The sequence below is a fragment of the Phacochoerus africanus genome, chromosome 9, assembly GCF_016906955.1.
Source record: "Phacochoerus africanus isolate WHEZ1 chromosome 9, ROS_Pafr_v1, whole genome shotgun sequence".
NCBI lineage: Eukaryota > Metazoa > Chordata > Mammalia > Artiodactyla > Suidae > Phacochoerus > Phacochoerus africanus.
This window is the reverse complement of record NC_062552.1, coordinates 66,488,413-66,502,373: the sequence shown is the minus strand read 5'-3', so window position 1 is coordinate 66,502,373 and position 13,961 is coordinate 66,488,413.

Here is a 13,961-nt window from a genome sequence, read left to right as displayed (position 1 = left end):
AAGCTGCTGGAAGGTGATGTAGATGGTGGAGATTTTTTTTTCTTTTTTCTTCTTTCTCATTTTGGATGGGAGGATATTAATAAGGTGGCAAATAACCTAGAAACTGAGAAATCAACTCCTCAATAATGTTAACCATATGGGTACATCTCACTGTTTCAGGTTAGACCCCCAAAGAGTGCTTTCTTTTCTGATTTTTTAAAAATGAGTTTTCATTGTCTATTTCCACAATGAGACACATCCTTAAATGATAAAATGAGACAGGGCCTTGCCCTGAAGGATCGTCAGTTCTACCAGTAAAACAACAAGCTAAAAGGCTGAATGGACTAAGTCGAACATAATCACAGACAAAAAGATGGAAGCACAGGAGAGGGAGTAAGTCATTCCAGTATGTGTGGCCCCCAGGTAAGGAATTGGAACAGGGAGAGCTTCATAGAGGGTGGTGAGAAGTAAGGGGAAAACATACTGGGTGAAAGAAGAGTAGGAACAGGACTTTCCAGCTACCCTGTAAGCCCGGAGGCTCTCTGAGGTAAAATTCACGACTGATGTAGCCAAAACATGCAAGTGCATGCGGAAATGTTGCGAGAGTGAGTAGGGAAGTCTGTTAGGGACAAAACATGGAAGATTGTGAGGATCTTGAGGATGGACTGTATTTTTCATGAAAATGGGGAAGCATTCTGAGAACTGAACTGTCAAGATTGGCTCTGTGAGCTGGAAGGAAGTGTGGCAACAATATAAATCATGGGTTTAGGGGGGAAGAGACTGGAGACAGGGAAAACCCCATCAGGCAATTATGGAAATAACCCTAGTTCAGGACTGGCCAACATGTTCCAAGGAACACTGGTGTTCTCAAAAGAAAGGTGGGGGGTCATCTTTGTGGGGAGTTATATGTGCATATTAGCCATATTAGCTCCTCTTAGAAGTCCTGCAGTAAACTTTGTTCAACCCAGTGTGCTGCAAACTCATTTGACCAAAGCATCTGTGTTGTTATGGTCGTTGTAGAACACCTATTAATACTGGGCAACACACTAGGGTTAAACAGGGTATAACTTGAGAAACAAAGTCCAGGTAGTAGGTAATGAGTTCTGGCCCAGGAACTTCCATATGGCACAGATGCAGCCGAAAAAGAAAAAAAAAAATTTTTTTTAATAAAATAAAATGGATGAGTCAAGAATCCTTGGTATATATTTTTTAGATAGAAGTGAATGACAGAAAAAAACATTTAAATTAGTAGAAGATGCCTCTGGTAGCAGTACCATAGCTAGGGGAGGGAAACACTGTTTTTATTGCATTTAATACTATTTCTTTTTTTTTTTTTTTTTAGAGTTGCATCAGAGGCATAGGAGGCTAGGAGGGTTTCAATGGGAGCTGCAGCTGCTGGCCTACATCACAGCCACAGCAATGCTAGATCTGAGCCACGTCTGCGACCTACACCACAGCTCACGGCAACGCCCAGTTCTTAACCCACTGAATGAGGCCAGGGATAGAACCTGTGTCCTCATGGACACTAGTCAGGTTCTTAACTCGCTGAACCACAATGGCAACTCCCAATACTATTTTATTCTTAAAAGAGTTTATATATTAGTTGATAAAAATTAAAATTAAGGAGTTGCCATCATGGCTCAGCAGAAACAATTCTGACTAACATCCATGAGGACACAGGCTGACTGACCCCTGGCCTCACTCAGTCGGGTAAGGATCTGGCATTACCATGAGGTGTGGTGTACGTCACAGATGTGGCTCAGATCTGGCGTTGCTGTGGCTGTGGTGTAGGCTGGCAGCTACAGCTCCGATTAGACCCCTAGCCTAGGAACCTCCATATGCCACGGGTGCAGCCCTAAAAAGAACAAAAGCCAAAAAAAAAAAATTCTAAGAACTGCGGTGATAACGAGCAATCCTTTAGGCCCTACCTAAAGATGAAGATAAGTGAGTATCTAGAGAAAAACCATAATTCAAAAAGTTCACAGTAGCACTATTTACAATAGTCAAGACAGAAACAACCTAAATGTCCATCAACAGAGGAGTAGATAAAGAAGATGTGGTACATATATAAATAGATAGATATTTGAATATTATTCAGCCATTAAAAAGAATGAAATAATGCCACTTGCAGCAACATGGATGGACCTAGAAATTATCATACTAAGTGAAATAAGTCAGACAGAGGAAGACAAATATCATACGCTATAACTTAAATGTGGAATCTAATAAAAAATAATACAAAAGAACTATTTACAAAGCAGAAACTGACTCAAAACCAAAGTCATGGTTACCAAAGGGGAAACTGGCAGGAAGGATAAATTAGGTGGTTGGGATTAACATACACACTGCTATATATAAAATAAATAACAAGCATGTGTATAGCACAGGGAAATCTACTTGATACTCTATAATAAATAGAAAAAGAAACTTAAAAGGAATGGAGAGATGTATATGTGTAACACATATATCACTTTGCTACACACCTGAAACTAACACAACATTTATAAGTCAACTAGATACCAATAAAATTTTTTTGAAAAAGAAAAAAAAAGATAGAAGAGCCTTCTTTTACTGAAAATGCTTTGGCAAACAGCACCTTCCATGCTAGTTGGAATTATCTGTGTAAAGCTCTCTTGAGATTCCCAGGTAAAAGCTACTTAAGGCACAAGATACATTTTGACAAAGATCCTCCCTATGAATCATTTATCCTATTTTTATAAAGTGGAAAACTGCCTTGGCAACTAGTGTATCATGATTATATTGTGGATGCAGATAGTTAAGACTGCTATATTTGGTCCAAAAAAAAAAAAAACAATTCTGAACCAGAAACTGAAGTTACTTTATTTATTTTATTTTTATTTTATTTTTTAGGGCTGCACCCGCAGCATATGGAGGTTCCCAGGCTAGGGGTCCAATCAGAGATACAGCTGCCGGCCTACACCACAGCCACAGCAATGCCAGATCTGAGCTACATCTGCAGCCTACACCACAGCTCATGGCAACGCTGGATCCTTAACCCACTGAGTAAGGCCAGGGATTGAACCCGCAACCTCATGGTTCCTAGTCAGATTTGTTTCCACTGCGCCACAATGGGAAATCCCTGAAGTTACTTTAGAAAGAAATTTACTCCAATAAAAGGAGAAAGGAACTCACCATGGCCTTTGTACCTTGACCCTATAAAAGCTGGCATTTCTGTATGTGCATAGGAATCTTGGGTCAAGCACTTGGCAGTTTAACACCCAAGAAAGGGTAATTTAACTTTAGAGACTTTGCTTCTTTATTTTTTTTAATTTTATTGAAGTATAGTTGATTTACAACGTTGTGTTAATAACTTGAAAGCCTTTAAAGTGACTTGTTCACTACTTCTGTGACAACAAGGATGGGTTACACACCAATGAAAGTAGTTTAAGAGGCTAAGAGTTTTTGGTTTTTATATTTTATGGCTGCACCTGCAGCATTCCACTGTAACTTCTTTAACCCACTGCAGTAGCTGGGATGTAACCCACACCTCCGCAGTGACCTAAGGCACTGCAGGCAGATTCTTAACCCACTGCACCAGGGCAGGAACTCCAGAGGCTAAGAGTTTAAGTATGAGACTGCTCCTTTTAAATCATGAATTGAAAAGTCCTTGACTGTTGCTTACCTGTTTGCGTTTTAGTTAAGGCTCTTCCGAGAAAGCGTCATCACTCTTTCCCATGCATGACAGCCTGAGCCTGGCGGGAGCGTCAGGGCCACACCTGCATAGCTAAAGGAGAGGCTTGCTTGTCAACGCTAGACCAGAGATGAGGCCAGAAGCTCAGAACATGTCTTAAGGCGATGTGTAAAGGCTCACGTGAGCTGATTTTGACACGTATGCAAATTTGCACACACACCCCACCCCGCCCCGCTTCTTCACTGATCAAGCAAGCCCAGGAGTCCACATTTCCTGGGACAGGTGGTGCTTGTTACCCCCACCTTGGATGTGTTGAAAGAGTGGCCGATGGGTAGAAACTTGGGGGAGAGCAACCCTGATAACTCACCTGTGAGTTCACTTGACAAGGTGGGCCAGATTGGGAGGACAAAGGGAGACTTTGAAAGGCCAGGTGTTCAAGAAGCTCACAGCTCAGATTCATAACAGATGATTACATACCACTCTATTACAGAGGTAAGCAGCTGACGCCAGGAGCATGGAGACCCACCAACCATAGGCTTCACAGAGGAGCACGTGCCTTCATCAGACCTCTTTGCCTTTTGTCAAGAGATCCTGCCTTATGGCGACAGGAGCACTGAAAAAGCCACAGTTTGGTAAGATGGAGAAAATTTTAAATCTGCCTTGCCATTGCTCAGGTTAGGATAATAGACACAGAGGCAGCTGCAAAATAATAAGAAAAGTGTCTCCCCATGACATAGTCCAGCTGTTAAGTATCAACACAACACCCTTCCTTTGCATGACTACTGCTTTCTTACTGAAAGCTTTTGTTCTCGAAAATCATAGACTATCAGAGACTTTGCTGTTTGAAATTTTATCTTTAAAATGAAACAGTCCATCTCTGATTGAGAATCCTTGTCACTTTCACACAGACAAGCAGTCTTGATTTACACTCAGGTGCAGAACTGGAGAAAGGGGTGGGTTGTGGACACAGCACGCCATATCTAAATTTTTAGTTTCCCAGGAAACATCACTCTGAGCTCACTTCATAGTTTAAAGCTGATACTGACCACATAAGCCCTGTTTTGTGTTCATCTTGTCAAAATACTGCTTCATTTAAATGTTGCCTCCACCCTTCCTTCAAATCCTATATTAACTCTGTCCTTTGGTCCTCGAGTGTGTAGCCTCCCTCATTGCAGTGGGTTAGTAAACCTGACTCTTGTCAGATTACAGATCTGTGAATGGGCTAAAACAGCATCATAATTTATGAGAGACTTGTTGATTTCTAGAATCCTATCATAACAATCTAGATAGTATAATATTTGAGATATATGAAAGATTGGCAAATTTATACCCAAGGTTTAGTTTCTTAGTAAATCTAGCCATTTGTTAGCTTGAAATTTGATTCCACGCTTGAATTACAATGATTGAAATGCAAAAATAGCAAAGAGACTTAAAGTCTACTATTAAAAAATAATAATACGGTATATGGGAAATTTGCATTCAGAGAGAAAAACTTTCCCAAAGAGGAGTTTGATCTAACAAAGTTAACAACCTCAGAGAGCTGAATTCCTAGTCAGTTCATATTGATCCTGTAAGACTCAGCTCAAACATTATCTTCTCTCCAGAGCTGTCCCTAGTCCTCCCTTTTTTATACTCTGGTGGCACCTGGTGTTACATTTCTGCCATGGCACACACCACACAATATTGTGAGGGTTGGAACAACCTGTTTCCCCCATTCATCTCAACTTGTTGACAGCATGTCCCTGTCTGCAAATTCCTATCACCTGACACAATCCCAGGCTGCAAGGAGCTTGCTGCATGTTGAGTCAATGAATCAGTGAAGGGGCGGAGGAGGGGACTGGGAGTAAGAAAACAGCTGGCAGGTGGATGTAATGGTCCCTGAGAGATGGAAATGACCTGGACTTGGTGTGACTGGAAGGAAATGATAGATGAGTATGGGACATTTGAAAGGAAGAAGAAGAAAAAAGCCTTGATAATTAAGCGGAAGTGGGAAACAGAAAATTTTAAACCTACACACCTAGGAAGTGGATACCACAACTGGTATAAAGGAATCCTACAGTAGCCCATTCACTCATTTTGTTTTGTTTTGCTTTGCTTTTTAGGGCTACACCTGCAGCATATGGAGGTTCCCAAGCTAGGGGTCTAATCAGAGCTACAGCTGCCAGCCACAGCCACAGAAACCTGGTATCCGAGCCATGTCTATGACCTACACTACAGCTCACGGCAATGCCAGATCCTTAACTCACTGAGCGAAGCCAGGAATCGAACCTGCAACCTCATGGTTCCTAGTCAGCTTCGTTTCCGCTGAGCCACAATGGGAACTCCATTCAGTTTTAGTTTTTGCGAGGTCCTACGAAAATCCAGTGTTTCTCCAGAATTAGAGTCAAGGCTCAAAATAGACTTCAGAACCACTAACAATGAGACTGAACTTTTTTGCAGGGGGGGAGGTTAAACCCACGGCGTGTGGAAGCTCCAGAGCCAGGGATTGAACCCATATGGCAGCACTGACAAGGCAGGATCCTCAACTCACTGAGCCACCAGGTACCTAGGGAACATTTTTCTTTTCCCTTCCTCTTCATTGGTCTGTGTTTTCCTTTTTCTGTTGTTTGTTGGTTTTTTTAGTGGGGGAGTTGGGATGGGGTTTTTTTTTGGCGTTTTAGGGCCAAACCTGCAGCATATGGAGGTTCCTAAGCTAGGGGTCTAATCAGAGCTACAGCTGCTGATCCTCGCCACAGCCACTGCAACACCAGATCCAAGCCATGTCTTTGACCTACACCATAGCTCACGGCAACACCAGATCCTTAACCTGCTGAGCAAGGCCAGGGATCAAACCCACAAGCTCATGGTTCCTAGTCAGGTTTGTTTCTGCTGCACCACAACAGGAACTCTCATTTTCCCTTTTGCTTTTTTAAAATGTTTAAATTTTCTTTTTTTTTCTTTTTTTTTTTTTTTGGCCATGCTTGCAGCATGCAGAAGTTCCTGAGCCAAGAATCAAACCCAAGCCACAGCAATGGCAATGCTGAATGCTTATCCATTAAGCTACCAGGGAACTCCTGAGACAGAATTTTTTTTAAAGTGGGTGAAATCCCCAAGAGACTATGCCTTCACTGGCTAAAACACAAGCTTGGAGAATGAAAAGGCCTAGAGGAAAAGAAGTAAAAATGCACCAAAGGGGGTTCCCGTTGTGGCACAGCAGAAATGAATCCAACTAGTATCCATGGGGATATGGATTCAATCCCTGGCCTTGCTCAGTAGGTCAGGGATCCAGTGTTGCTCTGAGCTGTGGTGTAGGTTGCAGACGCAACTCAGATACCCCACTGCTGTGGCTGTGGTGTAGGCCAATAGCTATAGCTCGGATTCAACCCCTAGCCTGGGAACTTCCATATGCCATGGGTGCAGCCCTACAAAAGCAAAAAAAAAGAAAGAAAGAAAGCAACAAAGCGAGAGTGTATTCATGGAGGAACAGGGCAGTGCAATGTCCTGAACACCAATGGAGAAGGACTGCCCACGGTAAGAGGAGGGCAACCCAGGAAAGTCATCTGAAAAACTTCTAGAACTCAAAGTTCAACACAGTAATGAGTTATAAAACAGAGCGATTGCTTATAACAATCAATGGCTTTCCTCCAACTACTGCCTCTTAGAAAATACAATGGACAAAAGATCCAATTTGTAGTAGCAAAAAGCAAAAGAAAAATATCCAGAGGGGAACTTTGAAAACGTGTGGTAAATTTTACAAGTTTACAAAAACAAAAAGATTTTTAACAATGAAGAGATGTAGTAGATAGCAAACATGATATTATGAAATGTTAGTGTCCTCCAAATTTGTACATTAAATAGAATTTCAAGCTAGAATAAATTCCAAATGGACCAATGAGAAATTTGAAAAACAAAAAAGAGATGAAGTATAAAAGGGCAGGAAAGGGTAACATTTTCTAGGCATAATCCCCAAAGCAGGACTATTTTTAAAAATGACTGGAGTTCCCATCATGGTACAGCAGAAGCAAATTCAACTAGGAACCATGAGGTTGTGGGTTCGATCCCTGACCTCACCGGTGATCTGGCGTTGCTGTGAGCTGTGGAGTAGGTTGCAGATGAGGCTTGGATCTGGCGTGGCTATGGCTCTGGCGTAGGCCAGCAGCAACAGCTCCAATTAGACCCCTAGCCTGGGAACCTCCATATGCTGAGGGTGCAGCCCTAAAAAGACCAAAAGAAAAAAGAAAAAAAAGAATGAGTAAGCTTTCCCATTTCTCTCATTGTAGCAAAACTAGTGATTATTTACCTTTGGATAAAATTACTGAGGAAGGAAAAACAAAATTAGGCAGTTCTGCTATGGCGCAGCAGAAACAAATCCAACTAGTACCCATCAGAATGCGGGTTCAATATCTGGCCTTGCTCAGTGGTGGGAGATCAGCATTACCGTGAGTTGTGGTGTCTGTCGGTCACAGATGTGGCTCGGATCCCGGGAGTTACTGTGGCTGTGGTGTAGGCTGGCAGCTATAGCTCCAATTTGACCCCTAGCCTAGGAATTTCAGGTGAGGCCCCAGAAAGAAAAAAAAAAATTACTGAGGAAGATGACTTTCATGATGGTTAATGCTTAAGTAAAAGAGAGGAACATTCTTTTGAGAGAAAGCATTAGAACCAGTTATTAGTGATCTAACTTGAATGAAAGTGAGGAAAGGAAGTTCCCTCGTGGTACAGCAAGTTAAGGATACAGTGTTGTCACTGCTGTGTCATGGTTCAACCCCGGCCTGAGAACTTCTGCATACCACACAGGTGGCCAAAAAAAAAAAAGGAATTGGGGTAGGTTAAAGCTACAAGTGGGGAGTTCCCGTCGTGGCGCAGTGGTTAACGAACCTGACTAGGAACCATGAGGTTGCGGGTTCGATCCCTGCCCTTGCTCAGTGGGTTAACGATCCAGCATTGCCGTGAGCTGTGGTGTAGGTCGCAGATGAGGCTCGGATCCTGCGTTGCTGTGGCTCTGGCATAGGCTGGGGGCTACAGCTCCGACTCGACCCCTAGCCTGGGAACCTCCATATGCCGAGGGAGGGGCCCAAGAAATGGCAAAAAGACCAAAAAAAAAAAAAAAAGCTACAAGTGGTCTTTTAAAGGTTCATGTGTAGCTGTTTAACAAAAGATTAGAGAAAAACAAAATTATAAAACATGAAAAGGCTATGCTGAAAAGCACTATGATAGCTGAATAATCTGAATGCAATCAAATTATAGATAATGGCATCCTAAGAAAACAAAGGAACAGAAGATATACTCAAAGCTATTCTCTAAAACTGAGGTAAAGAAGATCCTGCTGTGGCACAATGGGATAAGCGGCCTCTCTGCCTTACCAGGATGCAGGTTCAATCCTAGGCTCGGCACAGTGGGTTAAAGGATCCAGCACTGCCTCAGCTCAGATCTGATTCACAACAGGGGAACTCCACATGCTGTGGATTGGCCAAAAAAATAAAATAAAGAATAAAACTGAGATAGGAGTTCCCACTGTGGCTTAGCGGGTTAAGGACCTGATATTGTCTCTGTGAGGATGAGGGTTCAATCCCTAGTCTCACTCAGTGGGCTAAGGACCCAGCGTTGCAGATGTGGCGTGGATCTGGTGTTGCTGTAGCTATGGCCATAGTGGCTGTGATGTAGGCCACCAGCTGCAGCTATGATTTGACCCCTAGCTGGGGAAATTTCATATGTCACAGGTGCAGCTGTAAAATAAATAAATAAATAAATAAATGGAAGAAGATAGTCTCTGCAGCAACTGGTGCTGGGAAAATTGGACTGCTTATGTAAATCAATGAAATTAGAACACAACCTCAGAGAATGCGCAAAAATAAACTCTAAATGGCTTAAAGACTTAAACATAAAAAGACCAAAAAAAAAGAAAATGTTAAAAGAAGTTTCCATCTTGGTGCAGTGGAAACGAATCCGACTAGGAACCATGGCATTTCGGGTTCACTCTCTGGCCTCACTCAGTGGGTTAAGGCTCCGGCATTGCTGTTAGCTGTGGTGTAGGTCACAGACACGGCTCAGATCTGGCATTGCTGTGGCTCTGGCGTAGGCCGGCAGCAACAGCTTTGATTTGACCCCTTGCCTGGGAATCTCCATATGCAGCAGGTGCAGCCCTGAAAAAAAAAAAAAAAAAAAAAGACTTAAACATAAGACATGACACCATCAAACTCCTAGAGATAACATAGGCAAAACATTTTCCAACATAAATCTTATTAATGTTTTTAGATAAGTCTCCCAAGGCAATAGAAATAAAAACAAAAATAGGAGTTCCTGTTATGGCTCAGTGGAAATGAATCTGACTAGTATCCATGAGGATGCAGGTTTCATCCCCGGCCTCACTCAGTGGGTTAAAGATCCAGCGCTGATGTGAGCTGTGGTATAGGTTGCAGATGTGGCTCAGATCTGGCATTGCTGTGGTATGGCACAGGCCAGCAGCTACAGCTCCCATTTGACCCTTAGCCTGGGAACCTCCATATGCCACAGGTGTCGCCCTAAAAAAACAAACAAATAAATAAAAACCAAAAATAAACTAAATTAAAAAAAAAAAAAAACAGGGAGTTCCCATTGTGGCACAGCACAAACAAATCCAACAAGTAACCATGAGGTTACTGGCCTCGATCTGTGGGTCAAGGATCCAGCATTGCTGTGAATTGTGGTGTAGGTCTCAGACTCGGCTTGGATCCTGTGTTGCTGTCGCTGTGGAGTAGGCCGACAGCGGTAGCTCTGATTTGATCTTAGCCTGGGAACCTCCATATGCCATGGGTTTGGCCCCAAAAAGGAAAAATAAATAAATAAATAAATAAATAAATAATAAAAACAAAAATAAACAAATGGGACCTAATCAAACTTATAAGCTTTTGTACAGCAAAGGAAACCATTAAAAAAAAAAAAAAAGACAACCTACAGAATAGGAGAAAATATCTGCAAATGATGCAACCAACAAGGGCTTAATCTCCAAAATATACAAACGACTCACACAACTCAACAACAAAAAACAAACAACCCAATCGAAAAATGGGCACAAAACCTAAACAGACATTTCTCCAAAGAAGACGTATATGGATGGCCAGGGGGCACATGAAAATATGTTCAACATCACTAATTATTAGAGAAATGCAAATCAAACCTACAATGAGGTACCACCTCACACAGGTCAGAATGGCTATCATTAATAAGTCTACAAATAACAAATGCTAGAGAGGTTGTAGAGAAAATGAAACCCTCCTACATTGTTGGTGGGAATGTAAGATGGTACAACCATTATAATTTTGGTCAGTTTGATTAATATGTGTCTCAGGGTGTTCCTCCTTGAGTTCATTTTATATGGTACTCATTGTGCTTCCTGGATTTGAGTGATAGGTTCTTTTCCCATGTTAGGGAAGTTTTGGCAAATATTTTTCTGTCCCTCTCTCTCTCTTCTTCTTCTGTCACCCCTATAATATGGATGTTGGTGCATTTAACATTGTCCCAGAATTCTCTTAGACTGTCTTCATTACTTTTCCATTTTTTTTTCTTTTCTATTCTGCATCAGTGATTTCCACTAGACTATCCTCCACCTAGCTTATTCCTGTATTCTGCTGTTGGTTGCCTCTAATGAATTTATTTCAGTTATTATATTTTGCATCTCTGCTTACTTAAGTTTTAAATCTTGTATTTCTTTGCTCAATATTTGCTGTAAATTATCAATCTTTGCCTCCAGTTTATTTCCAATGTCTTGCATCATCTTCAGCATCACCAGTCTAAAGTCTTTTTCCTGGAGGCTGATATCTCCAGCTCACTTAGCTGTTTTTCTGGGGGTTTTTCTTGTTCTCTTATCTGAGTTAATAGTTCTCTGCCTTTTTTATTTTTGTAGGTTTTTGGTGTGGCTGAAGTTGCTACGGGGCTAGCTGTAGGCTTCCTGATGGGAGGGACTGGTGCCTGCCCACTGGTGGGTGAGGCTTATTTCTATCCCTCTGGTGGATGGGGTTTTGTCTTTGGGTGTGATTAGAGGTGGTTATGTGCCTGTGTCTTTAGGCAGCCTGTTAACTGCAGGTGGGGCTGTGATCCCACCTGGATTGTTGTTTGGCCTTTGGCTCCTCAGTGCTGATGGGTAGGGCCAGATTTTCCCAAAATGGCCACCTCTAGAGGAATACATGCTTATAAATATTCCTGAGACCTCTGCCTGCAATGTCCTTCCCTCACAACCAGCCACAGTCACCCCGTTTTCCCAGGAGATCCTCCAAGAACTGCAGTCAGGTCTGACCGGGATTCCTATGGAGCCTCTGCTTTGCCCTGGAACCCAGTGCACATGAAAGCCTGTGTGCGCCTTTCAGGAATGGGGTTTCCTGCGCCTTTCAAGAATGGGGTTTCCTGGCCTTCAATGCCAGATGCTCTAGGGGTTCTTTCTCCCAATTCCAGATCCCCAGGAGTGGGGACCTGATGTGGGGCTCAGAACTCTCACTCCTATAGGTGATCTCTGTGATACAGTTACTTTCCAGTCTGTGGGCTCACCACCTGGCAGGTATAGGGTTGCTTTTATCACGTAATCACCCCTCTTACCATCTTGATGTGGCCTTCTCTTTTTCTTCTGGAGTAGGGTATCTTTATGAAAGTTTCCAGTCCATTTGGTTGAAGGTTGTTCAGCATTTGGTTGTAATTCTGTTGTTTTTATGAGAGAAGTTTAGCTCGTCCTTCTAATTCACCATCTTAATCCCATTTCCTGGTACAACCATTATAGAAAACAGTATGGAGGTACTTCAGAAACTAAAAGTAGAATTACCATATGATCCAACAAACCACTCCTGGGCATATATCAGGACAGAATATAATTCAAAATGATATATGTACCTCTATGTTCATAACAGCACTATTCACAATAGCCAAGACATGGAAACAACCTAAATGTCCATTGACAGATGAATGGATTAGATGTAGTATATATACACAATAGAATACTACTCAGCCAAAAAAATGAACAAAATAATGCCATCTGCAGCAACATAGGTGCGACTAGAGATTCTCATGCTAGCTAAGTCAGAAAGAGAAAGACAAATACCATATAACATATGTGGAATCTAAAATATAACACAAATAAACCTAGCTACAAAACAGAAAACGACTGACAGACATAGAGAACAGACTTGTGGTTGAGAAGAGGGAGGCAGGAGAGAGTAGGATGGACTGGGAGTTTGGGGTAAACACAAGCAAACTATTACATTCAGAATGGATAAACAATAAGGTCCTACTGTATAGCACAGGGAAAGATACCAAATCTGCTGAAACAGTGATAGAAAAAAAAAATTTTTTAAAGAATGTGTGTATAGGGAGTTCCCGTCGTGGCGCAGTGGTTAACGAATCCAACTAGGAACCATGAGGTTGTGGGTTCAGTCCCTGGTCTTGCTCAGTGGGTTAATGATCCGGCGTTGCTGTGAGCTGCTCAGATCCCACATTGCTGTGGTTCTGGTGTAGGCCAGTGGCTACAGCTCCGATTAGACCCCAGCCTGGGAATTTCCATATGCCGCAGGAACGGCCCCAGAAAAGGCAAAAAGACAAAAAGACCAAAAAAAAGAATGTGTGTATATATGTATGTGTGTGTAACTGAGTCATTTGCTATACAGCAGAAATTGGCACATTGTAAATCAACTATAAAGAAAATTTTAAAAAAATAAGTATATGTATTATTTCCAATTAGAAAGATACCAGCATTCATATAAATTATCAGACATCTACTTGGACATTTCCTGAAAGCATATTCTTTATCATTTTTTTGCCTCCACCCAGCTCCTATGAACACCACACCATCACTGGTTCCAACTCACCTTATGTGTAGCTTTTAAAAAGTGCAGAAGGCAAGGTGATGGGAAGCATATGTTTTCCCTTCCAGAGGTTTCTCTTTCTCTGAGAGTGGATGTGGAGGCACCGCTCAAGCTGTCGAGCCCTGACCTCTGTAGAGAATCACTGCTCTAGTGTAATCTTTCCATTTTATAAATGAGAAATGACATACAGACTTGCCAAAGATTACCATGGTATAGCCTGAATTAAAACATATTTCCTGACTTCTTTCCACTCTATCACGTCTCTATTAAAATAAGAGGACCCGGAGTTTCCTAATGTTGTTTTTGGAAACAGTCCAATCATAATGTTTTAAACGGCTAAAATGGACAGAAGCCTATAATGCGATTTCCTTCAAGCTGCCACTAATGATTTTTCTATTATTAATAGCAAAAACAAATATATCTCGGTTGCTGCAACAGAAATTCCAGAATAAATAGTACTACAAGAGGCAGCAACAGAATTTTTTTTTCTTTTTGGTCTTTTTGCCATTTCTTGGGCCACTCTCACAGCA